The 17,117-nt window shown below is 36.8% G+C and overlaps 1 long non-coding RNA gene across 3 annotated transcripts in view; it reads right to left on the bottom strand.

Moving 5' to 3' along the window:
• Positions 1–17,117, bottom strand: part of LOC139184229 (uncharacterized) — a 309,385-nt gene that overhangs the window by 44,267 nt on the left and 248,001 nt on the right. The window lies entirely within an intron of this gene.

Below are 17,117 nucleotides of genomic sequence, written 5' to 3'. Positions count from 1 at the left end.
TGACCTGCATACAGGTTTCTCAAGAAGCAGATCAGGTGGTCTGGTATTCCCATTTCTTTCAGAATTTCCCACAGTTTATTGTGATCCACACAGTCAAAGGCTTTGGCATAGTCAATAAAGCAGAAATAGATGTTTTTCTATCATTTCTCAAATATGACAGAATGATCTGTGTTCATTTACAAGGTAAATGACTCATTATCACGGTAATCCAAGTCTATGCCCCGACCAGTAACGCTGAAGAAGCTGAACAGTTCTATGAAGACCTACAAGACCTTCTAGAACTAACACCCCCAAAAGATGTCCTTTTCATTATAGGGAACTGGAATGCAAAAGTAAGAAGTCAAGAAACACCTGGAGTAACAGGCAAATTTGGCCTTGGAATACAGAATGAAGCAAGGCAAAGGCTAATAGAGTTCTGCCAAGAGAACGCACTGGTCATAGCAAACACCCTCTTCCAACAACACAAGAGAAGACTCTACGCATGGACATCACCAGATGGTCAACACTGAAATCAGGTTGATTATATTCTTTGCAGCCAAAGATGGAGAAGCTCTGCACAGTCAGCAAAAACAAGACCTGGAGCTGACTGTGACTCAGATCATGAACTCCTTATTGCCAAATTCAGACTGAAATTGAATAAAGTGGAAAAAACCACTAGACCATTCAGGTATGACCTAAATCAGATCCCCTATGACTATACAGTGGAAGTGAGAAATAGATTTTAGGGACTAGATCTGACAGACAGAGTGCCTGATGAACTATGGACGGAGGTTCGTGACATTGTACAGGAGACAGGGATCCCGAAGACTATCCCCAAGAAAAAGAAATGCAAAAAAGCAAGTTGGCTGTCTGAGGAGGCCTTACAAATAGCTGTGAAAAGAAGGGAAGTGAAAAGCAAAGGAGAAAAAGAAAGATATAAGCATCTGAATGCAGAGTTCCAAAGAATAGCAAGCAGAGATAAGAAAGTCTTCCACAGTGATTAATGCAAAGAAATAGAGGAAAACAACAGAATAGGAAAGACTAGAGATCTCTTCAAGAAAATTAGAGATACCAAGGGAACATTTAATGCAAAGATGGGCTCAGGAAAGGACAGAAATGGTAGGGATCTAACAGAAGCAGAAGATATTAAGAAGAGGTGGCAAGAATACACAGAAGAACTGTACAAAAATCAATATAGTGAAAATGAGTATACTACCCAAAGCAATTTATAGATTCAACGCAATCCCTATCAAGCTACCAACAGTATTCTTCACAGAGCTAGAACAAATAATTTCACAATTTGTATGGAAATACAAAAAACCTCGAATAGCCAAAGCGATCTTGAGAAAGAAGAATGGAACTGGAGGAATCAACCTACCTGACTTCAGGCTCTACTACAAAGCCACAGTTATCAAGACAGTATGGTACTGGCACAAAGACAGAAATATTGATCAATGGAATAAAATAGAAAGCCCAGAGATAAATCCACGCACATATGAACACCTTATCTTCGACAAAGGAGGCAAGAATATACAATGGATTAAAGACAATCTCTTTAACAAGTGGTGCTGGGAAATCTGGTCAACCACTTGTAAAAGAATGAAACTGGACCACTTTCTAACACCATACACAAAAATAAACTCAAAATGGATTAAAGATCTAAACGTAAGACCAGAAACTATAAAACTCCTAGAGGAGAACATAGGCAAAACACTCTCCGACATACATCACAGCAGGATCCTCTATGACCCACCTCCCAGAATATTGGAAATAAAAGCAAAAATAAACAAATGGGACCTAATTAACCTTAAAAGCTTCTGCACATCAAAGGAAACTATTAGCAAGGTGAAAAGACAGCCTTCAGAATGGGAGAAAATAATAGCAAATGAAGCAACCGACAAACAACTAATCTCAAAAATATACAAGCAACTCCTACAGCTCAACTCCAGAAAAATAAACGACCCAATCAAAAAATGGGCCAAAGAACTAAATAGACATTTCTCTAAAAAAGACATACAGATGGCTAACAAACACATGAAAAGATGCTCAACATCACTCATTATCAGAGAAATGCAAATCAAAACCACTATGAGGTACCATTTCACACCAGTCAGAATGGCTGCGATCCAAAAGTCTACAAATAATAAATGCTGGAGAGGGTGTGGAGAAAAGGGAACCCTTTTACACTGTTGGTGGGAATGCAAACTAGTACAGCCACTATGGAGAACAGTGTGGAGATTCCTTAAAAAACTGGAAATAGAACTGCCTTATGATCCAGCAATCCCACTGCTGGGCATACACACTGAGAAAACCAGAAGGGAAAGAGACACGTGTACCCCAATGTTCATCGCAGCACTGTTTATAATAGCCAAGACATGGAAGCAACCTAGATGTCCATCAGCGGATGAATGGATAGGAAAGCTGTGGTACATATACACAATGGAGTATTACTCAGCCATTAAAAAGAATACATTTGAATCAGTTCTAATGAGGTGGATGAAACTGGAGCCTATTGTACAGAGTGAAGTAAGCCAGAAGGAAAAACATAAATACAGTATACTAACGCATATATATGGAATTTAGAAAGATGGTAACAATAACCTGGTGTACGAGACAGCTAAAGAGACACTGATGTATAGAACAGTCTTATGGACTCTGTGGGAGAGGGAGAGGGTGGGAAGATTTGGGAGAATGGCAATGAAACATATAAAATATCATGTAGGAAACGAGTTGCCAGTCCAGGTTCGATGCATGATGCTGGATGCTTGGGGCTGGTGCACTGGGACGGCCCAGAGGGATGGTATGGGGAGGGAGGAGGGAGGAGGGTTTGGGATGGGGAGCGCATGTATACCTGTGGAGGATTCATTTTGATATTTGGCAAAACTAATACAATTATGTAAAGTTTAAAAATAAAATAAAATTGGAAGAAAAAAAAAAAAAATATCTTCACTACCCAGGTAATCATGATGGTGTGATCACTCACCTAGAGCCAGACATCCTGGAATGCGAAGTCAAGTGGGCCTTAGGAAGCATCACTATGAACAAAGCTAGTGGAGGTGATAGAATTCCAGTGGAGCTATTTCAAATCCTGAAAGATGATGTTGTGAAAGTGCTGCACTCAATATGCCAACAAATTTGGAAAACTCAGCAGTGGCCACAGGACTGGAAAAGGTCATTTTCATTCCAATCCCAAAGAAAGGCAATGCTAAAGAATGCTCAAACTACTGCACAATTGCACTCATCTCACATGCTAGTAAAGTAATGCTCAAAATTCTCCAAGCCAGGCTTCAGCAATATGTGAACCGTGAATTTCCAGATGTTCAAGCTGGTTTTAGAAAACGCTGAGGAACCAGAGATCAAATTTCCAACATCCACTGGATCATTGAAAACAGAGAGTAAGAATAGAATACATTCTTTCTTACATTTATATATGAATACCTTGACTACTATTTTACAAATAGTGATTTGTCTTTCACAAGTATTTATTGCAGCTTTTCTCTCTCTCTCTCATCTCCATATGTTTCATATATTTAGTGATGACAATATATTCAGTTATTTATGTTTCACTGATCTCTCAAACAAGATCATAATCTTCCTGTGTGCAAGAAGCACGCTGTGCCCATCTTTGTGCATTAATGCCTGGCACGTGTCGGGTATCAGGTAAACGCCTGTCGGATACTGGTAAGGGAGGAAAACTAAAATTTTATACATTTAGTGCAGTACTTCATTTAAGTTTCCCTAAAACTTCCTCCTTTCAGCTGAAAGGAACTTACTGCATTTGGGTGCCATGTTTAGGTTTCAAATTTGGCTTCTACACACATTATTTATAAGAATTAAGGCAACAAATTCTTATACTTAATCTGTGCCTCATTTTCCCACTTGTAAAATGGATATAGTAATTGAGCCTCCCACACATGGTTATTAGGAGAATTATTTGGGTTACAATAAGTAAAATAGTTCAAAGTGTTCAACAGTGCCTGGTGTAGTAAGAACTGTGTCTTTGCGAAGATAATTATCGATATCTTCTATTTATCTGAAAATAGGATAATAATATCTACTTCATATTAGCACTAAATTAGACAATAAATGTACAACAACTAATAATTATCTGGTAAATTGGATGTAAGATATGAGAGCAAGAGGTGTCCAGGATGACTCTTAAGGCTTTTTTTCCTGAGCAATGAGAAAACCAGGACAAACACTCTTGAGGGAATAATTCAGGAGTTCAATATTGGCAATGTTACTTTGGAAATTATTTTAAATATTTGAAAGTATACTTTGGGAAAGCAGCTGGATGTAAAATAGAAAAGAAAGAATACAAAGCAGAAATTCAAAAACGAATGTACTAATCCATGGAGCCTATACTGAGTTAACTGAACCCATCGGATACATCAGTTGTTTCTAACTTAGTAGATATTTGAGATCTCTCCAGAAGCTGATGACAGACATATGAACACATGCACATAAAATGTGCATACATTTAATTTTTATGCTTGGAAATTTTATTTTATCCACATAAGTCATAAAAACACTGTTGACAAAATTACAGCTTTCTCATTATAATTTTTCATGCAAAATAACACTTCCTGAAAAATAATTTTAGCAAATTGCGCAAATAAAATCAAATATAAATTTTATTTCTGCATAAAAGTTAATTTCAACAGACAGCTGCCATTGTTTAGCTTGAGAAACTAAAAACATGTATGGTATGTTCAATTTATTTAGATATTAAATGATTTCACATTTTGTATTTTTATGGTAGCAAGGCTTTAAAATAAAACCTCACATAAATATACTTTAGAAAATGATATCAAAGCTCTCATGGTTCACTTTACAACATCTTTATAGAATTACAGAATGGCATAAATGAGTAACTGAATTTTATAAGAATATGACTTGAATTTTTATCAGTATCATTGTCCTCAAACCCAAGAGGTCATCTGGTAAAGTCTGTATCAACCCTCATAAAAATGTATTTTAGCACTGAAACACTGGCATAGTTATCTATCTCAGCATCTCTTTCAAAATGGTGACATGGCCAAAATACTTCTAAATTATAGGATCATCATTCAAGATATACATAAGAATCTTGAATCAACCTATTTTTCCCATTAATAAAGTCAAATTTAATATCCAAGATAGCAGTGAATAAATATATTATTATAAAGAAATTTTAAAATCAGTTGCAGGAATGAGCAATACAACAGAAAATTAAGAGCACAAGTCATTTATAATAGCATAAACATAATAAAATGCTTAGAAGTAAATATAATGAAAGTAGAAAATTTGTACTCTTAAAAACTATAAAATACTGTTGAGAAAGTTAAAGAGAACCTAAATAAATGGAAAGACATCTCATATTCCAAAAACTTAATATTGTAAAAAAGGGAATACTTTCCAAATTGGTCTACAGATTTAAAGTAATTCATATTAAAATTCTAGCTAGCTTTTCTGCAGAACTGACAAACTAATACTAAAATTCCTATGGAAATGCCAGGAACTCACACTGTCCAGAATAATCAATACAGTTTTAAAATTATGCTTTGTGAAGATGTCTTTTATGTTAATTATTAATAGAAGAAGAGGATTACCAATGTTTAGGTTTATCTAGTCCCATTACTGGTGCTTTTTTTGGTAACTTTTTTCCTAGTTAAATGGAAGATTCTTTAAATTTTATAGTGCTTCACAGATTTCAAAAGTTTGTCATACATGATTTCACATAATCCATAATAATTTTTTCTTTAATCCGCTACCTTTATACTGCCCCTCCTTCCTTCCCTCTCCCCACTGGCAACCACTAGCTTATTCGCTATATCTGTGAGGCTGCTTCTTTTTTTTTTTTTTTAAACTTTACAAATTGTATTAGTTTTGCCAAATATCAAAATGAATCTGCCACAGGTATACATGTGTTCCCCATCCTGAACCCTCCTCCCTCCTGCCTCCCCATACCATCCCTCTGGGTCGTCCCAGTGCACTAGCCCCAAGCATCCAGTATCGTGCATCGAACCTGGACTGGAAACTCGTTTCATACATGATATTATACATGTTTCAATGCCATTCTCACAAATCTTCCCACCCTCTCCCTCTGCAACAGAATCCATAAGACTGTTCTATACATCAGTGTCTCTTTTGCTGTCTCGTACACAGGGTTATTGTTAGCATCTTTCTAAATTCCATATATATGCATTAGTATACTGTATTGGTGTTTTTCTTTCTGGCTTACTTCACTCTGTATAATAGGCTCCAGTATCATCCACCTCATTAGAACTGATTCAAATGTATTCTTTTTAATGGCTGAGTAATACTCCATTGTGTATATGTACCACAGCTTTCTTATCCATTCATCTGCTGATGGACATCTAGGTTGCTTCCATGTCCTGGCTATTAAAAACAGTGCTGCGATGAACATTGGGGTACACGTGTCTCTTTCCCTTCTGGTTTCCTCACTGCTGGGCATACACACGGAGGCTGCTTCTTCTTTGTTTTAGTCTCTAGTTGGATGCATTTTTTTTTAGATTTCACATATAAGTGATATCATACAGTATACATCTTTTATCTGACTTATTTCACTTAGCATAATGCCTACCAAATCCATCCATGTTGCTGTCAATGGCAAAATTTCATTCTTTTCCATGGCCGAGTAGTATTTCATCATAGATAAATATATAATCACACCACATCTTCTTTATCCATTCATCTGTTGATGGACACTTAGGTTGCTTCCATATCGTGACAATTATAAATAATGCTCCCATGAACATTGGGGTACATTTTTCATTTTGAATAAGACTTTTGTTTTTTTCAGATACATACCCTGGAGTGGAATTGTGTCTTATGACAGTCGATTTTTAGGTTTTTGACAAATCTGTATATTGTTTTCCACAATGGCTGCATCAATTTACATTCCCTCTAGCACTGTAGGAGAGTTCCTCATCTCCATTAGTGATTATTATTTATCTTCTTTTTGATGATACCATTCTGACAGATGAGGTGCTGTCTCAAGGTAGTTTTGATTTGCATTTCCCTGATAAATAGTGGTGTTGAGCATGTGCCTGTTTGCCACTTGCATTTCCTCTTTGTGATCGTTATTTTTTTATATTCATTCAAGTAAGTGCCTGAGATTTTTTTCATTTCTTCTTAAAGAACCCCTTTAGTATTTCTTGTATAGCAAGTCTTCTAATGGAAAATAATCTTAGTTTTTGTTTATCTGGGAATGTTTTAATTTCTCCTTAATTTTCTGACTGTTTTGTTGGATACAGGATTCTTGGTTAACAGTCTTTTTCTTTCAACACCGAAATAGGTTATTTCAATGTTGGACACTACAGAGAACAAATGCACACACTGCTTTCTAGCCAACAATGGTTTTTGATGCGAAACCTAATGTTAATCTTATTGAGGATAATTTCAAGTGATAAATCATTTTTCCCTTGCTGCATTCAACATTCCTCTCTTTGCCTTTAGTTTCAGTGTTTTTTTTATGATGTGCTTAGGTGTGAACCTACAACTCTATCCTACTTGGAGCTCTTTGAAGTTCTTGGATATATTGATTAAAGTGAAGTGAAGTGAAAGTTGCTCAGTTATGTATGACTCTTTGCAACTCCATGGACTATACAGTCCATAGAATTCTCTAGGCCAGAATATTGGAGTGGGTAGCCTTTCCCTTAACCAAGAGATCTTTCCAAGTCAGGGGTCAAACCCAGGCTTCCCACACTACAGGTGGATTCTTTACCAGCTGAGCCACAAGGGAAGCCCAAGCTTTTAATCAAATCTGGGAAACTGTTGACCCTAATCTCTAAATATTGTTTCTGATCCTTTACCTCTCTCCTTGGCTTCTGCAACTCTCATTACATATATATTTTTATTATTGATGGTGACTTATATATCTCTAATTTTCTAGTTATTTTTCTTCATTGCTTTTTTTTTTTTCTGTTTCAGATTATATAATCTCAGTTAAGCTGCTTTCAGGTTTACTGATTTTTTTTTCCTCTGACAATACAAATCTACTCTTCAGTCTCTACTTTGTATTTTTCACTTTAGGTATTGTACTTTCAATTTCTGACTATCTATTTGGTCCTTTTTAAAATAAATTTTACCTCCTTACAGACATTGTCTATATATTGGTACATTATTCTCATGAGTGCTCAGTTGCTAGATATGTTTGATGTTTTGTGGACCCCCTAGACTGTAGCCTGCCAGACTCCTCTGTCCATGGAATTTTCCAGACAAGAACACTGGAGTAGGTTGCCATTTCCTACTTCAGAAGATCTTCTCAAGCCAGGGATCAAACCCGCATCTCTGGTGTCTCCTGCATTGGCAGGTGGATTCTTTACTACTGTTGCCACCTGGGAAGACGTTACTTTCTTTTAATTTTTAGACACTCTTTCTTTTAGTTCTTTTCACATATTTATAATAGTTATTTTAGATCTTTCTCAACTACAGTATCTTGGCTTACTCAAGAACAGGTTCTATTGATTAAATTTTTTCCTGTGCATGGGCCATACTTGTCTGCTTCTTTGCAAATCTGGTACATTAGTGTTGAAACTAGACATTCAAATAATATAATGTTTATATTATTTTACTGTATATTGTTTATATATTCACTATATATTTATGTTATTATACTATATATATATTTTTTAATATATCTTTTTGTTGTTCAGTCACCAAGTTGTGTCTGACTCTTTGTGACCCCAAGGACTGCAGTGAGTTAGGCTTCCCTGTCCTTCACTGTCTCCCAGAGTTTGCTCAGACTCATGTCCATTGAGTCAGTGATGCTATCCAATCATCTCATGTTCTGTTGCCCGCTTCTCTGGCCCTCAGTCTTTCCCAGCATCAGGGTCTTTCCCAATGAGTAGGCTTTTTGCATCCAGTGACCAAAGTGTTGGAACTTCAGTTTCAGCATCAGTCCTTCCAATGAACATTCAGGATTGATTTCCTTCAGGATTGACTGGTTTGACCTCCTTGCTGTCCAAGGGACTCTCAAGAGTCTTCTCCAACACCACAGTTCAAAAGAATCAATTCTTCTGTGCTCACACTTCTTTATGGTCCAACTCTTACATCCATACAGGACTACTGGAAAAACCATAGCTTTGACTAGATGGACCTTTGTCAGCAAAGCAATGTCTCTGCTTTTTAATACGCTGTCTAGGTTAGTCATAGCTTTTCTTCTAAGAAGCAAGCATCTTTTAATTTCATGGCCACAGTCACCATCTGCAATTATTTTGGAGCCCAAGAAAATAAAGTCTGTCACTGTTTCCATTGCTTCCCATCTCTTTACCATGAAGTTATGGGACTGGATGCCATGATCTTTGGTTTTGGAATATTGAGTTTAAGCCAGCTTTTAACTCTCCTCTTTCACCTTCATCAAGAGGCTCTTAAGTTCCTCTTCACTTTCTGCCATAAGGCTGGTGTCATCTGCATATCTGAGGTTATTGGTATTTCTCCTTCTCAAACTAGTTTTAAAAATTGAAGAGGATGAAACTCAAATGCATTCTATGAAGTCACCATTACTGTGATACCAAATTCAAACAAAGAAACTACAACAAATGAAAATTACAGGTCAATAGCTCTGATGAATATAGATGCAAAAATTCTCAATAAATGGGATAAAATAACTGTAAATGAAACAACTGACAAAGGATTAATCTCCAGAATATATAAGCAGTTCACACAGTTCAATATCAGGTAAACAAAAGCCCAATCAAAAAATGGGCAGAAGACCTAAACAGATGCTTCTCCAAGGAGATATACAGATAGCCAATAAACACACAAAAAGATGCTCAACATCACTAAATATTAGAGAAATGCAAAACAAAAGTACAGTGAGGTATCACCTCACACCTGTCAGAATGGCCATCATCAAAAAATCTACAATCAGTCAATGCTGGAGAGGATGTGGAGAAAAGGGAACCCTCTTACACTGTTGGTGGAAATGTAAATTGATACAGCCACTATGAAAACAGTAGGGACACTCCTTTAAAAACTAGGAATAGAACTGCCTTATGATCCAATAATTTCACTACTGGGCATATACCCTGGGAAAACCTCAATTCTAAAAGACACATGTACCCCAACGTTCATAGCAGCACTATTTACAATAGCTAGGACATGGAAGCAACCTAGACGTCCACGGACAGATGAACGGATAAAGAAGATGTGGTACATATACACAGTGGAATATTGCTTAACCATAAAATGAATGATTTTGTGTAGGTGAGTGAGATGGATGTACCTAGAACCTGTTATGCAGAGTAAAGTAATTCAGAAAGAGAAAAAAAATGTATATTAATGCACATATATGGAATCTAGAAAATGGTATTAATAAACCTATTTACAGGGAAGGAATGAAAACACAGATGCAGAGACAGACTTGTGGATACAGTGGGGTAAGGAGAGAGTGGGACAATGGAGAAAGTAGCCTTGACATATATACACTACCATGTGTAAAATAGAGAGCTGGTGGGAATTGCTATATAACACGGGGAAGTTCTGCTGTGTGATGACCTAGAGGGGTGGAGGGGGACAGGGGAGGGAAGTTCAAGAGGGAGGTCATATGTGTATAATTATAGCTGATTTGTGTTCTTATATGGCAGAAACCAATACAACATTGTAAAGCAATTTTCCTCCAATTAAAAAATAAATTTTTTTAAAAAAGGGGAAAAATTCTCAACAAAATACTAGCAAACCAAATTCAACAATACATAAAAGGTTCACACACCATGATCAAGTAAGATTTATCCTAGGGATGCAAGAATGATTTCACGTCAGCCAATCAATGTGATATACCGTATTAACACAAGAAAGAATAAAACACATGAGCATCTCAATAGACACAGCAAGAGCATTTGACAAAATTTAACATTAATTTGTGGAAAAAAAAACTCTCATCAAAGTTGATACAGAAGGAACATATCATAATAAAGGCAATTTATGACAAACTCACAGCCTATTTAACATACATTAGAAGTGATATTTAACATAGTTGAAAGTCCTAGCCATAGCAGTCATACAAGATATAAAAGCATCCAAATTGAAAGGGAAGTAGTAAACTATCATTATATGTAGATGACACAATACTATATACAGAGACCACTAAAGCCCCCCTCAAAGGCTATTGGAATAAACGAATTCAGTAAAGTTGCAGGATATAAGCTTAACATACAGAAATCTGTTGCTTTTCTATACAATAATAATGAACTGTGAGAAAGTAGGAAAAAATCCTCTTTAAAATTGCATCAAAAGAAATTAAACACCTAGAAATAAGTCTAAGCAGGGCAAAAAACTAGTTTCTGAAAACTACAAAACCTTGATAGAGGAAATTAAAAATGATACAAAGAAATGGAAAGATATCCTGAGCTCTTGTACTGGAGGAATTAATATTGTTAAAATATTAACAAAAGCAATCTACAGATTTAATGCAATTCTTACTAAATTCCAAGCTTGCGGCTCAGACAGTAAACAGTCTGCCTGCAATGCAGGAGACCTGGGTTCGATCCCTGGGTTGTGAAGATCCCCTGGAGGAGAAAATGGTAACCCGCTCTAGTATTCTTGCCTGGAGAATCCCATGGACAAAGGAGCCTGGAGGGCTACGTCCATGGGGTCACAAAAGTTGGACGTGACTAAGCGACTAACACTTTCACTTTCTATTAAATACCAATGATATTTTTCACAAAACTAGAACAAATAATTCTAAAATGTGCATGGAACCACAAAAGTTTCTGAATTGCTAAAGCAATACTGAGAAAAAAAGAACGAAGTCACAGTAATCAACTCAGTATGGTATCGGCACAGACACATATCTCAACGGAATAGAATAAAGAGCCAGAAATAAACCCATGAACTAATGGTCAATCAATCTACAAAAAGAAGCAGAAATAGATAATGGAGAAAATATAGTCTCTTCAATAAGCGGTGCTGGGAAATCTAGAAAGCTACACATAAAACAATGAAATTAGAATATTTCCTCACACCATATAGAAAAATAAATGCAAAATGTATTAAAGATCTAAGTGCAAAATCTGAAACCATAAAACTCCTGGAAGAAAATATAGGAACAATATTCTTTGACATAAATCATAGCAATATTTTTTGAATCTGTCTCCTAAGGCAAAATAAATAAAAGCAAAAATAAATGGTACCAAATTAAACTTTTTACATAAGTTTAAATGGTACCAAATTAAGCTTTTTACATAAAGGAGTCCATCAACAAAACAAAAAGACAACCTACAGAATAGGATAAAATATTAGCAAAAGATATAACCAACAAAGAGTTAACATTCAAACTACATAAACAACTTATGCAACTCAATAACAACAATGGCAACCAATTTAAAAATGGGCAGAAGATCTGAATAGACATTTTCCCTTGGAAGACACAGATGGCGAACAGGCATGTAAAAATGTGCTCAACATCACTAATTATTAGAAAATGCTAATTAAAGCCAGAATGAGGTGTCATTTCACACCTGTCAAAACGGTTATCATCAAAAAGAGCACAAATAACAAATGTTGGTGAAGATGTGGAGAAAAGGGAACCCTGGCACACTGTTGGTGGGAATATAAGCCATTGTGGAAAAAAGTATGGTGATTCCTCATAAAAGTGAAAATAGAACTTCCATACAATCCAGCAACTCCACTCCTAGGTATATGTCTAACAGAATGAAAACACTAACTCAAAAAGATACATGCACCCCAATATTCATAGCAACATTATTTGTAATACTAAAGATCAGAAGCAAACTATTCCATTAATGGATACATGAGTAAAGAAGATTAATATATACACAATGAACTATTTCTCAGCTGTAAAATTAGTGGCTGAGATTTGGAGCAGTATGGATGAACCTGGAGAATATCACATTTCACTAATGTGAAATCTTAAAAAAATGAAACAAATAAATATAGCAAAACAGAAAGAGACTCACAAGTATGGAGAACACACTGATATTTACCAGAGGGAATGGAAGAGACGCAGGGTGGGGATAGGTGACTGAGAGGTACAATCTACTATGTGTAAAATGGATAGGCTACAGGGAGGTACTGTACAGCACAGAGAAATATAGCTATTATTTTGTGATGATTTTAAGTGGAGTATAATCAGCAAACATGTTCAGCCACTATGCAGAATACCTACCTAAAACTAATATGAAATTGTAAATCAGTTATACTTCATTAAAATAAATGAACTTAAATCATTATTATTTGCAGATCAAAATGCTAATTGAATTCAAAAAGTAAAATAAAAATAAAATTTATAAACGTTTCATACACAGAGAGAGAAACTTTTGTTTAACAGCAGTGCCACCTCCAAGTAGAAATCTGTAAGATCCCATTCACTCAGACGGTAAAGAATCCGCCCGCAATACGGGAGACCTCAGTTCAATCCCTAGGTTGGGAAGATCCCCTGGAGGAGGACATGGCAACCCACTCCAGTTTTCTTGCCTGGAGAATGCCCATGGACGGAGGAGCCGGGTGGGCTACAGTCCATGGGGCTGCAAAGGGTCAGACACGACTGACTGACTAAACACATTCCCAATAACAAAATAAAAATATTCCATTAAGGAATCCTCCCATATTCTTCTGTGGGAAGAATTCAATACTGTAAAGCAGGCCTCCATCATCCTCCGCATTTGTGGGAGGTAGCCTCTAACACCCTGAGGAGGCTTACCTCCCAGTGTATATCCCCTGCACAATGCCCTAACTTTGTGAACTGGACATAATCATTCACTTCTGTTGAATGGAATATGGCAAAAGTAAAGGGCTTCTGAGATCTATCACTTCTGAGATCAGTTACAAAAAGACTCTAGTTTCTATTTGCTCAGCCTCTATCATTCTCTCTCTGGTTCTGAAGGAAGTCGGAGGCCATGTTGCTGACTTCTAGTGAAACCCATGCAGCAAAAAAACACTGACAGGCCCCGAAGAACTGGATCCTGACACCAACCTGAAAGCGGTCTACCCCAGTCTAGCCTTGAGATGACTGCAGCCCCAGCTGGCACATTGATAGCAGGTTTATAAAAGACCTTAAGGTAGAGCCCTCCTGCAAAACCATACCAGAACTCCTGAGGCAAGCCACATAATGCTTCTGCACCCTGTTTTCTTTTCCATAAAATAAAGAAAATAATATCGACCAGGATGAGTTGTTTCAGGGGGATTAAGATTACAATCCTTGTAAGAGTGTGTGTCTGTTTATATCTGTGTGTATGCAATAAACAGGTACAAATACTCAGTTTCACTGGTAGTAATGGAAATGCACGTTAAATTAATGAAAAATTTTACCAGTAGATTATCAATAAAGGCTGATAATATAAAGTGTTGATGAGGATGTGAGAGGCGTTCTCTTACCACTGGGGGAAGAGATAGAAACAAGCATAAACTGCTTAGAGAAAATTTTAGAATATCCAAGAAAATCAATCAATCACTTAGAAATCTATCTCAGAGATATAAAGATTTCTTTACATTTGTAAACAAAAATTTAAATTAGTCCAATGTCTATCAGTAGGGAAATGGTTAAGATACTTAGTACTCAGTTCAGTTCAGTTCAGTCGCTCAGTCTTGTCCGACTCTTTGCGACCCCATGAATCGCAGCACACCAGGCCTCCCTGTCCATCACCAACTCCTGGAGCTCACTCAGACTCACGTCCATTGCGTCAGTGATACCATCCAGCCATCTCATCCTCTGTCGTCCCCTTCTCCTCCTGCTCCCAATCCCTCCCAGCATCAGAGTCTTTTCCAATGAGTCAACTCTTCGCATGAGGTGGCCAAAGTACTGGAGTTTCAGCTTTAGCATCATTCCTTCCAAAGAACACCCAGGGCTGATCCCCTTCAGAACGGACTGGTTGGATCTCCTTGCAGTCCAAGGGACTCAAGAGTCTTCTCCAACACCACAGTTCAAAAGCATCAATTCTTCGGCGCTCAGCCTTCTTCACAGTCCAACTCTCACATCCATACATGACCACAGGAAAAACCATAGCCTTGACTAGACGGACCTTTGTTGGCAAAGTAATGTCTCTGCTAGCCACACTTAAAAACAGTATGAAAAAGCCAGACAAAAGACACATATACCAAAATATTGATTCATTTTACTTCAAGTGAAAAAAAAATTATATATGGAATATATACACACACACACACACACAGACACACACACACGTGTGTGCTGTGCTATCACTTCAGTCATGTCTGACTCTTTGTGACACTATGGACTGTAGCCCACCAGGCTCCTCTGTCCATGGGATTCTCCAGGCAAGAATACTGGAGTGGGTGGCCTTCTCTCCTCCAGGAGGTCTTCCCAACCCAGGGATCAAACCCATATCTCTTATGTCTCTTGAATTGGCAACCAGGTTCTTTACCACTAGTACCACCTGGGAAGCCCATACATATGTACAAACATATGTAGTGTATAATACATATACGTAAACATGCGTGTATACACATTCAATATATAGATATAAATAATAATATATGGACTTCCCTGGTGGCTCAGATGGTAATGTATCTGCTTGCAATGTGGGAGACCGGGGTTCAATCCCTGGGTTGGGAAGATCTCCTGGACATTCAATATATAGATATAAATAATAATATATATAACTATGCAAATATATAGAAAAGGTTTTTAGGATGCCTTCCAAATCATTTATGTTGGGTACCTAGAGCAAGACATGGAATCTTATTGCCAGAGGAATAAGGGGTGATGCCAAGGTTTTACTGCTGCTTTTGTTGTTGTTTTTCACTTACTAGTATTATTCTCAAATATTTTCACTTCTTTGAAAAGAGCATGCATTCTTGCATTACCTTTATGATTTATGTTTTATTGCCACTTAGCATTCAAAAAATTTACTCAATTAAAAATGTCACAACGTTTAGTTTTGTTTTACACTTCTTAGCCTAGTGTTTTTCTCCTATCATTATCCCTATTGCCTATTTAGTATTAAATTATCTGACTATATTTCAGTGGAAGTGAACTGGCTTCCTTTTCTCTATTAAGAAAATACTATTGATGCTTTTGAACTGTGGTGTTGGAGAAGACTCTTGAGAGTCCCTTGGACTGCAAGGAGATCCAACCAGTCCATTCTGAAGGAGATCAGCCCTGGGATTTCTTTGGAAGGAATGATGCTAAAGCTGAAACTCCAGTACTTTGGCCACCTCATGCGAAGAGTTGACTCATTGGAAAAGACTGTGATGCTGGGAGGGATTGGGGGCAGGAGGAAAAGGGGACGACAGAGGATGAGATGACTGGATGGTATCACTGACTTGATGGATGTGGGTTTGGGTGAACTCTGGGAGTTGGTGATGGACAGGGAGGCCTGGCGTGCTGCAATTCATGGGGTCGCAAAGAGTCGGACACGACTGAGCAACTGAACTGAACTGAACTGAATAAAGATAGTATAAAATCCAGTACCCTCTAAACTGTCCCAAATTTCCTAAACAGACATAATAGAATTTATTTCTCTCATAAAAATTCACAGGGTCTCCTTTCATTTGTTGGTTTAGAAATATTTAGGCATTTGGCAACTCTGTCAGATTTAAGCAAAACTTACAAAGCTGATATGGTTTATTCAGAGAACAAAAGTTATGCCTTTAGAAACAGAACTGGCCTCATTTTTTCATCAAGGCATACATGGCAACAGAAAATATTTTACAAGATCCAGAGTAACTGTTACATGCATCTAAAATATTATTTAATTTATTCTTATCTATTTAAGTCTTTTCTCAGGGTCAAAGGCATCTTTATATCAAGGTGCTTTTATATATCATTGTTTTGAAAGAAACAGTAAAAGTCAAGTTCCTTGAGAGTACATTAAATTATATGCCAGTTAACAGTCTTAGAGAGATGGCTTAAAAATAAATTGTCCATAATACCTTTTAATAAAGGAGCTAAACACACTTTTTTATTCTGTGTTAAAAACAGACGCCTGTATGGCACTGTATGGAATCCCATTTGCCATGTATATTTTGATTAATATTATGCTGGGTAATCTGCTCTACGTGGTCTAGGTTCAGTAACCTCACTGTAAAATAATGAGCCTTCAAGAATAAAAAATATGCTCACTATAAAGTTGCATATTCTGAGAAGCCAGTGAATGTATTCAAATGAAATGAAAAAATGAGGTTTTCACCCAGTAAATTTGCTTGAAGTGAAA

Source organism: Bos indicus, chromosome 7 (genome assembly GCF_029378745.1).
Source record: "Bos indicus isolate NIAB-ARS_2022 breed Sahiwal x Tharparkar chromosome 7, NIAB-ARS_B.indTharparkar_mat_pri_1.0, whole genome shotgun sequence".
Lineage (NCBI taxonomy): Eukaryota > Metazoa > Chordata > Mammalia > Artiodactyla > Bovidae > Bos > Bos indicus.
The sequence above is the reverse complement of the archived record's forward strand: the minus strand, read 5'-3'. Positions and strand labels throughout refer to the sequence as shown.